The sequence below is a fragment of the Hyla sarda genome, chromosome 5 (genome assembly GCF_029499605.1).
Source record: "Hyla sarda isolate aHylSar1 chromosome 5, aHylSar1.hap1, whole genome shotgun sequence".
Lineage (NCBI taxonomy): Eukaryota > Metazoa > Chordata > Amphibia > Anura > Hylidae > Hyla > Hyla sarda.
This window is the reverse complement of record NC_079193.1, coordinates 70,804,593-70,826,758: the sequence shown is the minus strand read 5'-3', so window position 1 is coordinate 70,826,758 and position 22,166 is coordinate 70,804,593. Positions and strand designations below refer to the sequence as shown.

Here is a 22,166-nt window from a genome sequence, read left to right as displayed (position 1 = left end):
GTATAGTTCCCCCACATTAGGTGCAGTATAATTCCCCCACATTAGGTGCAGTATAGTTCTCCCACATTAGGTGCAGTATAGTTCTCCACATTAGGTGCAGTATAGTTCCCCACATTAGGTGCAGTATAGTTCCCCCACATTAGGTGCAGTATAGTTCCCCCACATTAGGTGCAGTATAGTTCCCCCACATTAGGTGCAGTATAGTTCCCCCAAATTAGGTGCAGTATAGTTCCCCACATTAGATAGGCAGTATAGTTCCCCCACATTAGATAGGCAGTATAGTTCCCCCACATTAGATAGGCAGTATAGTTCCACCACATTAGATAGGCAGTATAGTTCACCCACATTAGATAGGCAGACAGCCAAAGCCCCCCCAACATTTGCATAGCCCCCCCCCACATTAGCACAGGCCCCCCAACAATAGCATAGGCCCCCCCCAACATTAGCATAGGTCCCCCCACACAGATTGACACACACACACAGACAGACAGACGCACACATATACATACACATAGACCAGTGTTTCCCAACCAGGGTGCCTCCATCTGTTGCAAAACTAAAACTCCCAGCATGCCCGGAGAGCCTTTGGCTGTCCGGGCATGCTGGGAGTTGTAGTTTTGCAACAGCTGGAGGCTCCCTGGTTGGGAAACACTGGGTTAGGCCCTAGGGCAGTGTTTGCCAACCCAGGTGCCTCCAGCTGTTGCAAAACTACAACTCCCAGCATGCCCAGACAGCCAAAGGCTCTCCGGGCATGCTGGCAGTTGTAGTATTGCAACAGCTGGAGGCTCCCACATAAGTATAGGACCCCCCCCATACATATACACATAGACTTACCCTCCCGGCCTGTGCCTTGCTCCTTCTCCCTGGCGGCGGCTGTGAATGACGTCACCGTCGGCGTCCCGCGCGGGTGGCGGAAGAAATGAAGATTTGCGACCGGGACCTTGCAGCAGAGGAACAAGGTAATGTCAGACAGCGGAGCGGGCATGACCGGGGAGGGGGGGGGGGGGGGGCATTGCTATCGGCGAGGGTAACTCTCGCGGGGGGAGGGAGGGGGGTTGCTATTGGCAAGTTAACTTACCTTACCTTACCATGCGCGGGCGTCCTCTTCCTCGCTGCTCCGCTCTGCTGTTGCTATGGGTGCACGCACAGGATGTCAGTGACGTCCCTGCGTGCCCTATCTCCCAGCGGCCCCTGCTGTTTTAAAGTTAACACGGGGGGGCGTCGCAGAGAGGTAACGAGACATCCTTGTGTCCCGAAAAGATCTTTCGGGACACAGGGATGTCCAGAATGTGACGGCGGCCCCTGCAGGCTGCTTAGTGGCGGCCGCGAACCCGTGCGCATTACTGATTAATTAACATCGTGGCGGTGCCGGCCATCATGTGATTGTGGCAAGGGGGGCCCTGCAGGCCCCCCAGGCTAACTGGCCCGGTCGCCATGGTGACCGTTGCGACCTCTATAGCTACGCCACTGGGTGCAGGTTCAGTGGCGACCATCCAGGTCATGCACAAGAAGCTCAGCAAAGTCCATAAGGGTCAGACAGAGGAAATGTCAGGTAAACAGGCACAGGCCAGATACAGGATGGCAGATCAGAAACACACGCCTTCATTATGGAAAATCCACAATATTGCTCAGACCGAGGTGAGCTGCCAGAGCAGTCTTAACTAGGTAATATCAGGCAGGGATAGGTGGAGGACACATTAAAGGCATGCGCACTGGCACTTTAAGTTGCAGCCAGTGGACAGGCCCAGCCCCTATGGGCCCCATGGAGATAAGCTAAAGAAGCAGCATAAGCAGCCTGGCAGTATATGCTGGGACACACCACAGGCTGGTGGATGCCAACCGTGGTTGTTACACATATTCCACCCTCAAGTGTGTCCTGCAAGCATCAAAGTGTTGTACAGAAAAATAAAAAAAAATTTGTGACACTTTCTGTACACTAAATGGCTCCATATGGGCAAAAATATGACATAATATGACATAATCTGATATGGTTTGACTATGTTGGTATTTGTTGGGAATGCTTAGGAAATCTAGCCTGTGTAGTAGGTCCATGAATATCATATGGCACTAGGTAAACACTATGGATTATCTGTGCACTAAGTGCAGTAAATGGGTGTGCATAGCATTAACCTCATTTTAGCCAATGTATTCAATATACACTGCTCAAAAAAAAATAAAGGGAACACTAAGATAATACATCCTAGAGCTGAATGAACTAATTGTATGAAATACTTTCGCCTTTATATAGTTGAATGTGCTGATAAAATCACATAAAAATTATCAATGGAAATCAAATATATCAACCCATGGAGGTCTGAGACATGGTGTCTCAGATGTGCTCAATAGGATTCAGGTCTGGGGAACGGGCGGGCCAGTCCACAGCATCAATGCCTTCCTCTTGCAGGAACTGCTGACACACTCCAGCCACATGAGGTCTAGCATTGTCTTACATTAGGAGGAACCCAGGGCCAACCGCACCAGCATATGGTCTCACAAGGGGTCTGAGGATCTTATCTTGGTACCTAATGGCAGTCAGGCTACCTCTGGCAAGCACATGGAGGGCTGTGCTGCCCCTCAAAGAAATGCCACCCCACACCTGTCATGCCAGAGAATTTTGCAGGCAGCAGAACGTTCTCCACGGCGTCTCCAGGCTCTGTCACATCTGTCACATATGGTCAGTTGGAACCTGCTTTCATCTGTGAAGAGCACAGGGTGCCAGTGGCAAATTTGCCAATCTTGGTGTTCTCTGGCAAATGCAGGGCTCTGGCAGTGCTCCTCCTGCTCCTCCTTGCACAAAGGCGGAGGTAGCGATCCTGCTGCTGGGTTGTTGCCCTCTTACTGCCTCCTCCACATCTCCTGATGTACTGGCCTGTCTCGCATTGATGTGCCATCCTGGATGAGCTGCACTACCTGAGCCCCTTGTGGGGGTTGTAGACTCCGTCTCATGCTACCAGTAGAGTGAAAGCACAGCAAGCATTTAAAAGTGACCAAAACATCAGCCAAGAAGCATAGGAACTGAGAAGTGGTCTGTGGTCACCACCTGCAGAACCACTCCTTTATTGGGGTGTCTTGCTAATTGCCTAGAATTTCCATCTGTTGTCTGTTCCATTTGCACAACAGCATGTGAAATTGATTGTCAATCAGTGTTGCTTCCTGAGTGGACAGTGTGATTTCACAGAAATGTGATTGACTGGGAGTTACATTGTGTTGTTTAAGTGTTACCTTTATTTTTTTGAGCAGTGTATATCCATGTTTTGTGTGGCATTATGGTTGTGTCAGTTTATGCAGGCTGCACTTGTGAACATCCTTCTTCCTTACCCTGTGTGAGTTTGACCACCTAGGGATGCCTGCCGAAACATGTGAGTGCTGCTTCTTTAAACTTATGCTTTTATACTTCTTTAATCAGCATCACTATATGCTTTTCATAGCATTCTGTCATCTGTACTTTGCAGCAATAAATTCCAGGTAAGGACACTACACCAATAAGAGGCTATGAAGATTTCTATTGAAAAAGTGGCTTCTGTCTCTGTTTCCCTGTTGACTGTGGTTTGACATAGACTGTCTTCTGTTCTTCTTGAAATCCTTGCGCCTTCACCTCTTAAGCTAGGTTCACACAGCGGAATCTCCGGGCAGAAATTTTCCGCCCAGAGATTCCAAGTGCGGCCAGCGCCGACTGAATCAGTCGCACTCCAATACACTGCAATGTGTTCCACGAGTATTTCCACCTAAGGAATGAGCAGCGCCATTCTTCAGGCGGAAATTTCCAAGTGGATTTGCCGTTCACAAATTCCGCTTCACAAATTCCGAAATGTGAATTTGTGAATGGAAACCCATTCCCTATACTGTACATTTTAGTAAGCGGAATTTCCGCCTGCAATTTCAAAGCGGAATTGCAGGCAGAAATTCCGTAGTGTGAACCTAGCCTAAGTGTATGTTGATTTTCACAAACTCTGTAGCCTTGACAACTACAGCCCTTCAACTTAATATGACTTTGTATTATTACTTTTTTCTTCATTATTTTTTTCTTAAATTTTTTCTTTAGAAAAGCACTATTTACATTTTCATACAGCAAAGGAAGTTGCTACATTACAATTTGAGTTTACAAACATTTGTGCACTATGTATCCCTGCTTTTATGGAATTAAGATAGGTTTTAGCTTTTTTGCTATATTCATTTTTCAAAAATGGATCATTTTGTTTTTCCCACTTTCCATTACTAGATATCACCTGTTTCTGATATGTTTCTGGGGCTGCAGAGAAAATAACACAGGCAAATTTACTGACCCGCTCTCCCACAGCTGCTATTTTCCCAAGCATCTGGTCCTGCTACAGTCCTCTTTAATGGGGTGATTTATCAAAACCTGTCCAGAGGAAAGGTTGCCCAGTTGCCCATAGCAACCAATCAGATCGCTTCTTTCATTTTTGAAAAGGCCTATGATAAATACAAAAAGCAATCTGATTGGTTGCTATGGGCAACTGGGAAACTTTTCATAAATCTCCCCCGATGTGTCTTGCAGAAAGAAACTGCCTGCTCAGTCAATTACTATGCTAAGTGGGCAGTGGGCAGTAGGTGGGTTTACTCCAAAAACATACTGGTGAATTTAGACTGTGAGCCCCAATTGGGACAGGGACCGACTAAGTGATGACTACAGTGCTGTAGAATATGTAAGCGTTATCAAAATAAAGGAATAACTAGTAGTATAATGGCAGCTGTGGGAATTGGACTTGGTAAGTAAGCTATTTTCCCTGCAGCCACAGGGTGACTTGACAAAGGGGGTATTCCCTGAAAAGTAGCTTTGCATTGTGGTACTCTACTCCCTTCCTCGTGGATGTCCTGTTTAGCAATGTGCTCCGAATTTGTGTCTGATGTCCTTTATCAGAAGTCAAAATCAAGCAGAAAGCACACCACAAGAATACGGTCAGTAAATAGACTATAGCAGCCATCTGGAATACCTGACTTTATGTGAGATAGAGTGGGATCAGGGAGGTGGGTGTGCACTTTTGAGGGATTATTTATACGTTTATGTGACATGAGATAACATGTTGATAAATATATATTAGACTTTGAACTATATTTCTATAAGGCTGAATTCACAAGGATCTGAGTGTCAAACCAATTTTCACCAACTTCCGTGTAGCAACATGCCCTTATCCCCTATCGAAAAATGTCTGATTGTGAGGGGTGCAGCTGCAGGGACCCCATGATCTCAGGCCAGGCACCCCTGTGTACTGAACATTTATTTTCAGAACACCGGGTTGGCCAGGCTGTGATTGTGATGTCACGCCATGCCCCCTCCATTCCTGTCCATGGGAGGGGGCAGGGTGCCAGGCCAGAGATTAAAAGGGTTCTTTGGGTAGGTGATAAGAAATCTAGGGCAGAGTACCACTTTATATATTTTATTTTCCTTATTTTTCACTGTAGTTTTAGTCCCCCTAGGGGACTTAAATATGCGACTGGGTGAACATTACAATACTAATGTATTAATTTGTACTATAATTTTGCCAGTTGAAGTTTTTGTAATACACAGCTGCCACATAGGGACTGAGCTCAGCTCCTGAGCCTGCTCTATTGTTTCCGAACACAACGAGAATTTAAACTGTCCCCAATTCTCAATATCTTAAAGGGGTTCTCCGCTGGAAATCAATTTTTTTAAATCAACTGGTGCCAGAAAAGTAAACAGATTTGTAAATTACTTCTATTTAAAAATCTTAATCCTTCCAGTACTTATTAGCTGCTGTATACTACAGAGGAAGCTTTTTTCTTTTTGAATTTCTTGTTTGTCTGACCACAGTGCTCTCTGCTGACACCTCTGTCCATGTCAGGAACTGTCCAGAGCAGGGGAAAATCCCCATAACGAACCTATCCTGCTCTGGACAGTTCCTGGCAACAGTTGATTAAAAAAATAAAAAAAAACATTTTTTCCCCAGAGTACCCCTTTTAACAGTCAGTAGTAGTAAGCTGCTCCAGTAGGTGGTGCTGGTCAGCATCAGGAGATTCAACACAGCAGGGGTTAAGCAGCCTAGTAGATGAAGATGTTCTTGGAGCAGCAGATGAGATGGCTTAGAAGGCAGAGGTTTGGTATTTTAATGTTTTTTGTATGCACCAGTTAATAAAAAAAAAAAAGATTGCTGTCCACCAGAGTACCCCTTTAAAGGAAAACTGTCAGATGACAGACTTGCTGTAACTGGCACGGGCGGGGCTTCTGCAGGTTAAATGGCACTGACGTCAGTGCCGCTTATGAATATTCATCCCCCCTTCCTCCAGTTAGGAGAGGCGAAGAGAGGGAGAGCTGGAGGGAGGGGGGATCAATATTCATAAGGGGCGCTGATGTCAGTGCCAGTAAACCTGCAGAAGCCCCGCCCGTGCCAGTTACAGCAAGATATACACATAGAATAAAACTACAATTGCGGGCGAACGGCCGGGCAGATCCGGGTTAGGTAGGGCTCGTTTTAATCAGCGTCTTCCGCACTATCCATCAGTACTGTGGATAGTGCGGGAGAAAATATCTGACAGTTTTCCTTTAATGGCACTGCTGTTCATCTCAGTCGGTGAATCTATTGAAAATATTAATTTGTTCCATTTTATTTTAAAACTATCAAAGCACCCTTTTCAATTAGCACATCAGTGGGGGTCCTGGAAGTTGGACCCCCACCAATCAGATATTGATAGTCTATCTTATGGATAGGTAATAAATATTAAAGTTGATTAGGAAGGTATAACTTTTTGTCGCTCATGGTGCTTCACTTGCACTTCCCTGTCTTCTAAAAGTAGAAGTGAAGTGAAGTCCTCAGTGAAGATTGAGGACAGTAACAACTTTTTCTGCTCCAGGATAATCCCTTTAACCCCTTCCCGCAGAATGTCATATATAAACGCCGGGTTGTGCAGTGCGTTCGCGCATCCCGGCGTTTATAAATGACATTCAGTTAACCCGGCGATGCGCAGCATCGCACGGGTTAACTGGCAGAAGTCCCGCTGTTTCCAGCAGGGGACAACTTCTGCTTCACCCCCAGGACCATCAATTGATGGTCCTGGTCAGCGATCACTGTGATTGGTCCCTGTGGACCAATCACAGTGATCTGGGGTGAAAGTTCAGATCCCCCGCACTGCCCGCCCCTGGAAGTCGGGCAGAACGGGGGACGAAGGCTGCAGGGGCTCGCGGGGACCTGCGGCATTCGGGGGGAACACGTGGGGACCGGCGGACTTACCTGATCCAGCGGCGGGACCGAGGAGCAGCGCGGGACCGGCCACGTGGACGAGCAGCGACGGGTAAGTATGTGGTCCTCAGAGGCAGCAGTGAAGATCTTCACTGCTGCTTCTAGGAGTCTGAAAACTACAACTCCCAGCATGCCTAGACAGCCTTTGGCTGTCTGGGCATGCTGGGAGTTGTAGTTTTGCAACATCTGGAGGGCCTCAGTTTGGAGACCATTGTATAATGGTCTCCAATCTGTGCTCTTCCAGCTGTTGCAAAACTACAACTCCCAGCATGCACTGACTGTCCAGGCATGCTGGGAGTTTTAGTTAAGCAACATCTGGCCCTTCAGATGTTGCCGAACTACAACTCCCAGCATGCCCTCCAGCTGTCTGGGCATGCTGGGAGTTGTAGATTTGCAACAGCTGGATACACACTGGTTGGGAAACATTGTTTCTAACTCAGTGTTTCCTAACCTGTGTGCCTCCAGCTGTTGCAAAACTATAACTCCCAGCATGCCATAAAAGACCATGCATGCTGGGAGTTGTAGTTTTGCAACATCTGGAGGGCCCCAGTTTGGAGACCATTGTATAATGGTCTCCAATCTGTGCTCTTCCAGCTGTTGCAAAACTACAACTCCCAGTATGCACTGATTGTCCAGGCATGCTGGGAGTTTTAGTTCAGCAACATCTGGCCCTTCAGATGTTGCCGTACTACAACTCCCAGCATGCCCTTCAGCTGTCTGGGCATGCTGGGAGTTGTAGTTTTGCAACAACTGGAGACACACTGGTTGGGAAACATTGTCTGTTTCTAACTCAGTGTTTCCTAACCTGTGTGCCTCCAGCTGTTGCAAAACTATGACTCCCAGCATGCACTAAGAGACCATGCATGCTGGGAGTTGTGGTTTTGCAACAGCTGATGCAAGCCCCCCCCCCCCCCCGCCACCCCCGTGAATGTACAGGGTACATTCACATGGGCGAGGCTTTTACAATGGGTTTCTCGCATCTTGAGATGCAGCAAATTTTGCGCTGGGAAACTCGCTGTAATCCCCCGCCCATGTGACTTTACCCTAAAAACACTACACTACACGAATACAAAATAAAATAAAAAGTTAAAAACACTACATATACACATACCCTTACACAGCCCCCCTCCCCCAATAAGAACGTCCGGTACACCACTGTTTCCAAAGCAGAGCCTCCAGCTGTTGAAAAACAACAACTCCCAGTATTGTTGACTGTCCAGGCATGCTGGGAGTTTTGCAACAGCTGGAGGCACCCTGTTTGGGAATCACTGGCGTAGAATACCCCTATGTCCACCCCTATGCAAATCCCTAATTTAGGCCTCAAATGCACATGGCGCTCTCACTTTGGAGCCCTGTCGTATTTCAGGGCAACAGTTTAGGGCGACATATGGGGTATCGCTGTACTCGGGAGAAATTGCGTTACAAGGTTTGGGGGGCTTTTTCTTCTTTAACCCTTCATGAAAAGGAAATGTTGGGGTCTACACCAGAATGTTAGTGTAAAATTTTTTTATTTTTTACACTAACATGCTGATGTTGCCCTATACTTTACATTTTCACAAGAGGTAAAAGGGAAAAAAGCCCAAAATTTGTAACGCAATTTCTCCCGACTACAGAGATACCCCATATGTGAGCGCAAAGTGCTCTGGGGGCGCACAACAAGGCCCAGAAGGGAGAGCGCACCATGTACATTTGAGGTGATTTGCACAGGGGTGGCTGATTGTTACAGCGGTTTTGACAAACGCAAAAAAAACAAAACCCCACATGTGACCCCATTTCGGAAACGACACCCCTCACGGAATGTAATGAGGGGTGCAGTGAGAATTTACCCCCCACAGGTGTCTGACGGATCTTTGGAACAGTGGTCCATGAAAATGAAAACTTGTACAGCCCACTGTTCCAAAGATCTGTCAGACACCAGTGGGGGGCAAATGCTCACTGTACCCCTTGTTACGTTCCCCGAGGGGTCTAGTTTCCAAAATGGTATGCCATGTGTGTTTTTTTTTGCTGTTCTGGCACCATAGGGGCTTCCTAAATGCGACATGCTCCCCGAGCAAAATTTGCTCTCAAAAAGCCAAATATGACTCCTTCCCTTCTGAGCATTGTAGTTCGCCCATAGTGCACTTCAGGTCAACTTATGGGGTACCTCCATACTCAGAAGAGATGGGGTTACAAATTTTGGGGAGTATTTTCTGCTATTAACCCTTGCAAAAAGGTGAAATTAGGGGGGAAACACACATTTTAGTGGAAATTTTTTTTTTTTTTTTTTACATATGCAAAAGTCATGAAACACCTGTGGGGTAATAAGGCTCACTTTATTCCTTATTACATTCCTCAAGGGGTCTAGTTTCCAAAATGGTATGCCATGTGGGTATTTTTTGCTGTTCTGGCACCATAGGGGCTTCCTAAATGCGACATGCCCCCCGAGCAAAATTTGCTCTCAAAAAGCCAAATATGACTCCTTCTCTTCTGAGCATTGTAGTTCACCCATAGTGCACTTCAGGTCAACTTATGGGGTACCTCCATACTCAGAAGAGAAGGGGTTACAAATATTGGGGGGTATTTCCTGCTATTAACCCTTGGAAAAATGTGAAATTTGGGGGGAAACACACATTTTAGTGAAAAAAAAATTTTTTTTACATATGCAAAAGTCGTGAAACACCTGTGGGGTATTAAGGCTCACTTTATTCCTTGTTACGTACCTCAAGGGGTCTAGTTTCCAAAATGGTATGCCATGTGAGGGTTTTTTGCTGTTCTGGCACCATAAGGGCTTCCTAAATGCAACATGCCCCCAAAAACCATTTCAGAAAAACGGACTCTCCAAAATCCCCTTATCGCTCTTTCCCTTCTGAGCCCTCTACTGCGCCCGCCGAACACTTTACATAGACATATGAGGTATGTGCTTACTCAAGAGAAATTGGGCTACAAATATAAGTATACATTTTCTCCTTTTACCCCTTGTAAAAATTTTAAAATTGGGTCTACAAGAACATGCGAGTGTAAAAAATGAAGATTGTGAATTTTCTCCTTCACTTTGCTTCTATTCCTGTGAAACACCTAAAGGGTTAAAATGATGACTGAATGTCATTTTGAATACTTTGGGGGGTGCAGTTTTTAAATGGGGTCTTTTGTGGGGTATTTCTAATAAGAAGACCCTTCAAATCCACTTCAAACCTGAACTGGTCCCTGAAAAATAGTGAGTTTGAAAATTTTGTGAAAAATTGGAAAATTGCTGCTGAACTTTGAAGCCCTCTGGTGTCTTCCAAAAGTAAAAACTCGTCACTTTTATGATGCAGACATAAAGTAGACATATTGTATATGTGAATAAAAAAAATTTTTATTTGTAATATACATTTTCCTTACAAGCAGAGAGCTTCAAAGTTAGAAAAATGCAAAATTTTCAAATTTTTCATCAAATTTTAGGATTTTTCACAAGGAAAGGATGCAAGTTACCACAAAAATTTACCACCATGTTAAAGTAGAATATGTCACGAAAAAACAATCTCGGAATCAGAATGATAACTAAAAGCATTCCAGAGTTATTAATGTTTAAAGTGACAGTGGTCAGATGTGCAAAAAACGCTCTGGTCCTTAAGGCCAAAATGGGCTTGGTCCTGAAGGGGTTAAAGTCTCGCCTTGTTACTATATTACCTTTGTTTTCTGTTAACAATGAAAACACAATATAAAAAAAATAAAAAATAAAACCCCTTTAAGTATAAGAATAGGCACCAAAACACAAGGGAATTCTTCACTTTATAGATTTCAGAAAGGCCATGGCCCGCCCCACCTTTGTAAAAAAATGTTTTTTTGTTTTTTTTTCAAAGTCTAGAAATGATTTACCAGGAGATATGATCCCACTACATAACCTCTGGGGTTCACTCTGTGCATTAACAACTGCAATGCCATATTAAAGATTGTTAGATAACTTCATCAGAATAAACCATTTCATGTAGTGCCATTTGCACAGGGAATGCCCATTTTTCACACATTCAGTTGATACATTAATCTATTCTTCTCTCTCTAGATGCAATTTATTCTTGCAGGCAGCTGATAAGTTATCTTTATCCATTAGTTACTGCTTGTCTTTTAAGCTGAATATTGAACTGTGCTACAACAGTAACTACTATTTGAAATCCTAGCCGCTTGACACTTTGGCCCCTAATGCCCAATTTGTATAGAGCACTTACTGTAATAACCACTTTGTAATAAAATATGTGTGTACGTTTTGTTAATTATTTATTTTTCCCATACAACTACAGCATAATTATTGTGCTTCCTGTAAGCAATTGTAAGCAAATTGATTTCCCCATCTGCCACAAATATTCAATGCAAAATTCCTTTCAGTGTAAACTGTGTAACTGGTGCACCTGTTGCTAACCATGGCAAATTTCGGAAGCTTTAAACTCAGTGAACTGAAACTGAAAAAGTGCTTAGATCAACACTGGCGGTTCAATCGCCTTATCCTATTTGTGGAATGGTGTAAGAGAGCTTGGTATGAGCATGTCAGGTTGTTTCGTAAGGACTAGATGCTGGGAAGGACACTTGGAAGTGTTGAAAGCTTCCGTTACTTTAGAATTCCACTCTAATCCCATCTAAAGCCGAATTGCTGCAGGGAGAAATACTCAGATTTACAGTCTTTCCGCTGGACACTAAAATGAATGAGTAGACAAAAGACAAAGCTTATCAAACTCCATCTATATTCTTTCAGATGGATTGTCTTTCAACATTTTTAAATAACTGCAAAAATCTTTAAAGGGGTACTCCAGTCCTGAGACATCTTATCCCATATCCAAAAGATAGGGGATAAGAAGTCTCCCTGCGGGGGTCCCGCAATCTTATATTCGCCACCCACCTGTTTGAGCTGCACGCCGCGATGACAGCTCACAGACAGCCGGGTGGTGACCACGGGGCCGAAGTATCGCAACGTCACGACTCCGCCCCCGTGTGACCTATGCAAGCCTATGGGAGGGGGCATGAAGGCCGTCACGCCCCCTCGCATAGACTTGCATAGCGGGGCGGGGGTGACGCCACACGGGGGTGGAGTCGTGACATCACGATACTCCCGCCCCTTGGTCACCACCCAGCTGTTTGTGAGCTGGCACCATGGCGTGTAGCTCAAACAGGTGGGTGGCAAATACAAGATTGCAGGGGTCCTTTTGATAGGGGATAAGATGTCTCAGGGACAGAAAACCCTTTTAAGTTTGTTACATTGTGCTGTATAATAGGTTATATTTCTTTTACTTCTATTAAAAAATCTTAATCCTTCCAGTACTTTTTAGGGGCTGTATACTACAGAGGAAATGCTTTACTTTTAAGATTTCTCTGGTGTCATGACCACAGTGCTCTCTGCTGACCTCTGCTGTCCATTTTAGGAACTGTCCAGAGCAGGAGAAAATCCCCATAGCAAACATATGCTGCTCTGGACAGTTCCCAAAATGGACAGCAGAAGCCAGCAACGAGCACTGTGGTCATGACATCAGAGAAATCTAAAAAGTAAAGCATTTCCTCTGTAGTATATAGCCCCTAAAAAGTACTAGAAGGATTAAGATTTTTTTTATAGAAGAAATTTACAAATCTGTTTAACTTTCTGGCACCAGTTGATTTATTTAAAAAAAAAAAGTTTTCCACGGGAGTACCCCTTTAAGTCCTTAAGTCGATGGAAAAATAATAATTGGTTTTGAATACCCCGAAATGTTAACTAGCAGAAAGACAGAAACAGTGATGTCACAAGGGGTGTGGCCGACCCCTGCATCGGAAAAATGGTGTTCGAAGCATTTTCTTCCGGACACTGGCCAGTGGAGTACCCCTTTAAGTCTAATGTTCAATAACCTTTCTAACAGATTCTTTTTAATACTCAACTATATCAAAGGAATTCTACAGACACCACCTTCATCCAACTTGTTATGTCATCTGCCCTCAGTAAACTGCAGAAATTAGCAACATAACAGTCCAAATTTGGAGGGCAGGCATAGTGTTCCATCCCTCACTAACTCCCTGAAAAGGACGAGACCTGCAGCACTTGTCCGTAATATCAATATCAAAGCTGAAAAGTGTAATCGCCAAGACATGCAATGTATCAGCATAACAAACAAACTACTTCATCACTATAGCAAAGTATAGCAAGTACTAACAGGCTATACACAGTCACTGGCCACTTTATTAGGTACACCTGTTTTATTACATGGAAATACAAATAGCTAATAAGACAATTACATGGCAACAACTCAATGCATTCAGGTATGTAGAAGTGGTCAAGACAACATGCAGAAGTTCAAACCGAGCATCAGAATGGGGAAGAAAGGGAATTTAAGTGACTTTGAACATAGCATGTTTGTTGGTGCCAGACAGGCCAACTAATTTTTCAGAAATTTTCATGCGCAATCATCTATAGGGTTTACAAAGAAGGGTCTAAAAAAGGAAATATCCACTGAGTGGAAGTTGTGTGGAGGAATATGCCTTGCTGATGTCAGAGGAGAATGGGCAGAATGGTTCGGGATGACAGAAAGGCAACAGTAACTTAATTAACCACTCATTTCAGCCAAGGTATACAGAATTCCTTCTTTGAACACATAACATGTCAAACCTTTAAGACCACATCGGGTGTCACTTCTGTCAGCTAAGAACAGGAGACTACAATTTGTACAGGATCATCAAAAGTGGACAATAAGAAACTGGAAGAATGTTGTCTGGTTTGAGTCTTGACTCCAGCTGTGACATTCAGATGGCAGGATCAGAATTTGGTGTAAACAACATGAGAACATGGATCCATTGTATTAAAGGTTGGTGGTGGTGAAATGGTGTGGGGACATTTTCTTAGCACACTGTCACGATGCCGGCTGGCAGGTAGTGGACCCTCTGTGCCAGAGAGGGATTGGCGTGGACCGTGCTAGTGGACCGGTTCTAAGCCACTACTGGTTTTCACCAGAGCCCGCCGCAAAGCGGGATGGTCTTGCTGCGGCGGTAGTGACCAGGTCGTATCCACTAGCAACGGCTCACCTCTCTGGCTGCTGAAGATAGGCGCGGTACAAGGGAGTAGGCAGAAGCAAGGTCGGACGTAGCAGAAGGTCGGGGCAGGCAGCAAGGATCGTAGTCAGGGGCAACGGCAGAAGGTCTGGAAACACAGGCAAGGAACACACAAGGAACGCTTTCACTGGCACTAAGGCAACAAGATCCGGCAAGGGAGTGCAAGGGAAGTGAGGTAATATAGGGAAGTGCACAGGTGAAAACCCTAATTGGAACCACTGCGCCAATCAGCGGCGCAGTGGCCCTTTAAATCGCAGAGACCCGGCGCGCGCGCGCCCTAGGGAGCGGGGCCGCGCGCGCCGGGACAGAACAGACGGGGAGCGAGTCAGGTAGGGGAGCCGGGGTGCGCATCGCGAGCGGGCGCTACCCGCATCGCGAATCGCATCCCGGCTGGCAGCAGGATCGCAGCGCCCCGGGTCAGAGGACGTGACCGGAGCGCTGCAGCGGAGGGAGTGAAGCGAGCGCTCCGGGGAGGAGCGGGGACCCGGAGCGCTCGGCGTAACAGTACCCCCCCCCTTGGGTCTCCCCCTCTTCTTGGAGCCTGAGAACCTGAGGAGCAGACTTTTGTCAAGGATGTTGTCCTCAGGTTCCCAGGATCTCTCTTCAGGACCACAACCCTCCCAGTCTACTAAAAAAAAATTTTTCCCTCTGACCTTTTTGGCAGCCAAAATTTCCTTGACCGAGAAGACGTCCGAGGAGCCGGAAACAGGAGTGGGAGGAACAGATTTGGGAGAAAAACGGTTGAGGATGAGTGGTTTGAGAAGAGAGACGTGAAAGGCATTAGGGATACGAAGAGAAGGAGGAAGAAGAAGTTTATAAGAGACAGGATTAATTTGACACAAAATTTTGAAAGGACCAAGATAGCGTGGTCCCAACTTGTAGCTAGGGACACGGAAGCGGACATATTTAGCGGAGAGCCATACCTTGTCTCCAGGGGAAAAAACGGGGGGAGCTCTTCTTTTCTTATCCGCGAACCTCTTCATGCGTGAAGAAGCCTGTAAGAGAGAATTTTGGGTCTCTCTCCATATAATGGAAAGGTCACGAGAAATTTCATCCACAGCGGGCAGACCAGAGGGCAAGGGGGTAGGGAGGGGGGGAAGAGGGTGACGGCCGTACACCACGAAAAATGGGGATTTGGAGGAAGATTCAGAGACCCTGAAGTTATACGAAAATTCGGCCCATGGAAGGAGATCTGCCCAGTCATCCTGGCGGGAGGAAACAAAATGTCGCAAATAATCACCCAGGATCTGGTTAATTCTTTCTACTTGTCCATTGGACTGGGGATGATATGCAGAGGAAAAATTTAATTTAATCTTGAGTTGTTTACAGAGAGCCCTCCAGAATTTAGACACGAATTGGACCCCTCTATCCGAGACAATCTGCGTAGGCAACCCGTGAAGACGAAAAATGTGTACAAAAAATTGTTTAGCCAACTGAGGCGCAGAAGGAAGACCAGGAAGAGGGATGAAATGTGCCATTTTGGAGAATCGATCAACGACCACCCAAATAACGGTGTTGCCACGGGAAGGGGGTAAATCAGTAATAAAATCCATACCAATCAGAGACCAAGGCTGTTCGGGGACAGGCAGAGGATGAAGAAAACCAGCGGGCTTCTGGCGAGGAGTCTTATCCCGGGCACAGATAGTGCAGGCTCGCACAAAGTCCCCAACATCCGTCTCCAGAGTCGGCCACCAATAGAAGCGGGAGATGAGTTGCACAGATTTCTTGATGCCCGCATGACCTGCGAGATGGGAGGAGTGACCCCATTTGAGGATTCCGAGGCGTTGGCGTGGAGAAACAAAGGTCTTTCCTGGAGGAGTCTGCCTGATGGAGGCAGGAGAAGTGGAGATCAGGCAGTCAGGTGGAATGATGTGTTGCGGAGGGAGATCAATTTCTGAGGCATCCGAGGAACGAGAGAGAGCATCGGCCCTAATGTTCTTATCGGCAGGACGAAAGTGAATCTCAAAATTAAATCGGGCAAAGAACAGAGACCACCGGGCCTGGCGAGGATTCAGCCGTTGGGCCGACTGGAGGTAGGAGAGGTTCTTGTGGTCGGTGTAGATAATAACAGGAAATCTTGATCCCTCCAGCAGATGCCTCCATTCCTCAAGTGCTAATTTAATGGCTAGAAGCTCTCGATCCCCGATGGAGTAGTTCCTCTCCGCTGGAGAGAAGGTCCTAGAGAAAAAACCACAAGTGACAGCATGCCCGGAAGAATTTTTTTGTAGAAGAACAGCTCCAGCTCCTACTGAGGAGGCATCAACCTCCAATAGGAAGGGTTTGGAAGGGTCAGGTCTGGAGAGCACGGGAGCCGAAGAAAAGGCAGACTTGAGTCGTTTAAAGGAGTCTTCTGCTTGAGGAGGCCAGGACTTGGGATCAGCATTTTTCTTGGTTAAAGCCACGATAGGAGCCACAATGGTAGAAAAATGTGGAATAAATTGCCTGTAATAATTGGCGAACCCCAAAAAGCGTTGGATAGCACGGAGTCCGGAGGGGCGTGGCCAATTTAAGACGGCAGAGAGTTTGTCTGGATCCATCTGTAGTCCCTGGCCAGAGACCAAATATCCTAGAAAAGGAAGAGATTGGCATTCAAACAGACATTTCTCAATTTTGGCATAGAGTTGGTTGTCACGAAGTCTCTGAAGAACCATACGGACATGCTGGCGGTGTTCTTCTAGATTGGCAGAAAAAATTAGGATATCGTCCAGATATACCACAACACAGGAGTATAACAGATCACGAAAAATTTCATTGACAAAGTCTTGGAAGACGGCAGGGGCATTGCACAGTCCAAAGGGCATGACCAGATACTCAAAGTGTCCATCTCTGGTGTTAAATGCCGTTTTCCACTCGTCCCCCTCTCTGATGCGGATGAGGTTATAGGCGCCTCTTAAGTCCAATTTAGTGAAGATGTGGGCACCTTGGAGGCGATCAAAGAGTTCAGAGATGAGGGGTAAGGGGTAGCGGTTCTTAACCGTGATTTTATTAAGACCGCGGTAGTCAATGCAAGGACGTAGGGAGCCATCTTTTTTGGACACAAAGAAAAATCCGGCTCCGGCAGGAGAGGAGGATTTACGGATAAAGCCCTTTTTTAGATTCTCCTGGACGTATTCGGACATGGCAAGAGTCTCTGGGGCAGAGAGAGGATAAATTCTGCCCCGGGGTGGAGTAGTACCCGGGAGGAGGTCGATAGGGCAATCATAAGGCCTGTGAGGAGGTAGAGTCTCAGCTTGTTTTTTGCAGAAAACATCCGCGAAGTCCATATAGGCCTTAGGGAGACCGGTTACTGGAGGAACCACAGAGTTACGGCAAGGGTTACTGGGAACCGGTTTTAGACAGTTCTTGGAACAAGAGGACCCCCAACTCTTGATCTCCCCAGTGGACCAATCCAGGGTTGGGGAATGAAGTTGAAGCCAGGGAAGTCCAAGGAGAATCTCCGAGGTGCAATTGGGGAGGACCAAAAGTTCAATCCTCTCATGATGAGATCCGATGCTCATAAGAAGGGGCTCCGTGCGGAAACGTATGGTACAGTCCAATCTTTCATTATTTACACAATTGATGTAGAGGGGTCTGGCGAGACTGGTCACTGGGATGTTGAACCTGTTGACGAGAGAGGCCAAAATAAAATTTCCTGCAGATCCAGAGTCCAAGAAGGCCACTGTAGAGAAGGAGAAGGCAGAGGCAGACATCCGCACAGGCACAGTAAGACGTGGAGAAGCAGAGTAGACATCAAGGACTGTCTCACCTTTGTGCGGAGTCAGCGTACGTCTCTCCAGGCGGGGAGGACGGATAGGACAATCCCTCAGGAAGTGTTCGGTACTAGCACAGTACAGGCAGAGGTTCTCCATACGGCGTCGTGTCCTCTCTTGAGGTGTCAGGCGAGACCGGTCGACCTGCATAGCCTCCACGGCGGGAGGCACAGGAACAGATTGCAGGGGACCAGAGGAGAGAGGAGCCGAGGAGACGAAACGCCTCGTGCGAACAGAGTCCATATCTTGGCGGAGTTCCTGACGCCTTTCAGAAAAACGCATGTCAATGCGAGTGGCTAGGTGAATAAGTTCATGTAGATTAGCAGGAATTTCTCGTGCGGCCAGAACATCTTTAATGTTGCTGGATAGGCCTTTTTTGAAGGTCGCGCAGAGGGCCTCATTATTCCAGGACAATTCTGAAGCAAGTGTACGGAATTGTACGGCATACTCGCCAACGGAAGAATTACCCTGGACCAGGTTCAACAGGGCAGTCTCAGCAGAAGAGGCTCGGGCAGGTTCCTCAAAGACACTTCGGATTTCCGAGAAGAAGGAGTGTACAGAGGCAGTGACGGGGTCATTGCGGTCCCAGAGCGGTGTGGCCCATGACAGGGCTTTTCCGGACAGAAGACTGACTACGAAAGCCACCTTAGACCTTTCAGTGGGAAACAGGTCCGACATCATCTCCAGATGCAGGGAACATTGGGAAAGAAAGCCACGGCAAAACTTAGAGTCCCCATCAAATTTATCCGGCAAGGATAAGCGTATCCCAGGAGCGGCCACTCGCTGCGGAGGAGGTGCAGGAGCTGGCGGAGGAGATGACTGCTGAAGCTGTGGTAGCAACTGTTGTAGCATAACGGTCAGTTGAGACAGCTGTTGGCCTTGTTGCGCTATCTGTTGTGACTGCTGGGCGACCACCGTGGTGAGGTCAGCGACAACTGGCAGAGGAACTTCAGCGGGATCCATGGCCGGATCTACTGTCACGATGCCGGCTGGCAGGTAGTGGACCCTCTGTGCCAGAGAGGGATTGGCGTGGACCGTGCTAGTGGACCGGTTCTAAGCCACTACTGGTTTTCACCAGAGCCCGCCGCAAAGCGGGATGGTCTTGCTGCGGCGGTAGTGACCAGGTCGTATCCACTAGCAACGGCTCACCTCTCTGGCTGCTGAAGATAGGCGCGGTACAAGGGAGTAGGCAGAAGCAAGGTCGGACGTAGCAGAAGGTCGGGGCAGGCAGCAAGGATCGTAGTCAGGGGCAACGGCAGAAGGTCTGGAAACACAGGCAAGGAACACACAAGGAACGCTTTCACTGGCACTAAGGCAACAAGATCCGGCAAGGGAGTGCAAGGGAAGTGAGGTAATATAGGGAAGTGCACAGGTGAAAACCCTAATTGGAACCACTGCGCCAATCAGCGGCGCAGTGGCCCTTTAAATCGCAGAGACCCGGCGCGCGCGCGCCCTAGGGAGCGGGGCCGCGCGCGCCGGGACAGAACAGACGGGGAGCGAGTCAGGTAGGGGAGCCGGGGTGCGCATCGCGAGCGGGCGCTACCCGCATCGCGAATCGCATCCCGGCTGGCAGCAGGATCGCAGCGCCCCGGGTCAGAGGACGTGACCGGAGCGCTGCAGCGGAGGGAGTGAAGCGAGCGCTCCGGGGAGGAGCGGGGACCCGGAGCGCTCGGCGTAACACACACTTTGGGCCCCTCAGTAATAATTGAGCATTGTTTAAATGTGACACCCTACCACAGTCTTGTTGCTGACCATGTCCATCCCTTTATGACCACAGTGGACACATATTCTGATGATACTTCCAGGATAATGCACCATGTCACATGACATCATCTCATACATGACAATGAGGTCACTGGACTCCAATGGCCTCCACAGTCACCACATCTCAATCCAATAGATCACCTTTGGGATTTGTTGGAAGATTTACATCATGGATGTGCAGCCAACAAATCTGCAATAACTACGTTAGGCCATTATGTCCATATAGACTAATATCTCTTAGAAATGAATCCAGCACCTTATAGTAAGTATGCCACGAAGAATGAAGGCAAAAGGGGGTCCGGCCCGGCTCTAATAGGTGTATCTAATAAAGTGTCCAGTGAGTATATGTATTCTTTGGGCAACTGTCTCCTTCATATTACACACAGGACAACTTAAAGACGTCACGGCCTCGCCCCACTTGTCTCATGATGTCATGGCCATGCCCTCTCAATGCCAATCTATGGGAGGGGACTTGATTGCCGTCACTCCAGAACGGAGTTTGCTCCGTGCACCAGATGTCTGGGATGCCACAGCCGAGCTGGTACTACAGCTCCCAGCATGAAGCAGAGTGTGCTCCATGTTGGGAGTAGTAGTACCTGCAGTTGAGAACAGATCACAGCGGGTATCACTCCTGACACCCGATGCGATCTTCCTATCTATTGCAGAGATGTGGAGTGTCTCTATACAGCGCTCGCATCTCTGCACTATACTCCGTCGAGTGATGTGAATAGAACATATTCATATTTCCCTCTGAGAGCGGTGATTGGCTGCAACCATCCGGCCAATCTCCACTCTGGGTCGAAAATATGAATGAGTGATGTTCTAATCACATCACTGGCCGGAGTATAGTGCAGAGATGTGAGCACTGTATAGAGCCGCTCCACATCTCTGCTATATTATGGATGATTGCATCAAGTGTCACAATTGACACCCGGGGCGATATGTCTATAGTACAGGTACTACTACTCCCATCATGGAACAGTGTGTTCCATGCTGGGAGTAGTAGTACTACCTACAAAATGTAAAAAATAGAGAGAAAAAAGTGAAACACACACATACTTAAAAATGTATTAAAATTTCGTTATAAAAAATATAAATTTCGTCAAAGAAATGTATTTTCCATCACTACTGCATCCTTTTTTTTTTTTTTTTTTTTTTTTTTTTACCCAACTAATTTTGGGTACCAAAAAAAAAACAAAGGGGCCAAAATGCAATTTCCACTCAAATGCAAAAAACGCCAGAAAAAACGCAAGAAAAAAACACCAAACACAGGAAAAAGCTGTGGCGTTTTTTCTGGTGTTTTTTTCTTGCACTTTTTGGGCCACAAAAAAAAAAAAAAACAAGTAGAAACTTAGCCTTATACTTGCATTGTCGATTTGTCTTGCTTAGTGCACTCTTCTGCAAACTAGTTGTAGCTATCGGTCACTGGAAATAAATCAAAATGTTAGAGATATGAAGAATTTCCCTTTAAGACTTCCTAGTTGTCCTCACTGAATCATAAAACTATGCCAGTAAGATGATATCTACTGGCAAATGTGGATCTATTCTATAGTTGACTAGTCTGAAGTGTATGTGCAGAATGCATCTGAAGTGTGGCTGATTAGATTGTAGCTCAGGAGTGTGTAATACTCAGAATGCATGCTGCAGCTTATCATCAACTTCAGAAACTTTCCAAACTTTCCAGGCCATGACACAGTGATCGGAACCAGATGACAGGTCATTGTGATATAAACACGTTTTATGCCAAATAATAACACCTATTTTTAACCATTATCCTGAAAGAGCATATAACATTTCATAAATTTACCATATATTATTATTTACTGTTGTTATTATTATTATTATTATTATCAACCTCTTCAGGACACAGTCCATTTTGGCTTAGAGGACACAGAAAATGTTCATTTTAGTTTTTTTTGTAAAACTATACCCATGGTTTAATTTGTGTCTGTATAAATAATGTAAAACTTTTTTAAGAAAAAGAGTATGCTTAACCCCTTAACCTGTTCAGGTCCCAAGACATATTCATACGTACTGAGTCATTCCGGTCTCTGCCGCGCGCCGGGCAGAGATCGGAAGCGGATCCCTGCTGAAATCGTTCAGCAGGCATCCAGGGCAAACGCCGAGGGGGGCCATGTAGGCCCCCCATGTTGGCGATCGCCGCAAATCGCTGCTGAAATCACAACAGCGATCTGCAGCGATACCGGGCTGATCGGGTCTCTGGGACCCGACCGCCCGGTAATTTTGCATGATCCCGGCTGTCACAGACAGCCAGGACCATGCTGAAGTATAGGAGCGAGGTGGCAAGCCTGCCACCTCCTCCTATCTCCTGCGATTCTTCGGTTAGCTAACCGACCAATCGCAGGGGGGGGGCGGTTACTTCCTCCCGCCCTACCCGGCCCCTGGAAGTCCGGAGAGG

General features: G+C 46.7%; 1 long non-coding RNA gene across 1 annotated transcript in view; it reads right to left on the bottom strand.

Annotated features, from left to right (window-relative positions):
- Positions 1–1,168, bottom strand: part of LOC130273223 (uncharacterized) — a 210,857-nt gene extending 209,689 nt beyond the window's left edge. The window contains exons 1-2 of the long non-coding RNA XR_008843916.1: positions 1,079–1,168; positions 835–940 (exon numbers count right to left, since the gene is read on the bottom strand). This is a non-coding gene — a long non-coding RNA (uncharacterized LOC130273223). The remainder of the gene's footprint in view (positions 1–834; positions 941–1,078) is intronic.
- Between the last annotated feature and the right edge of the window lie 20,998 nt (positions 1,169–22,166).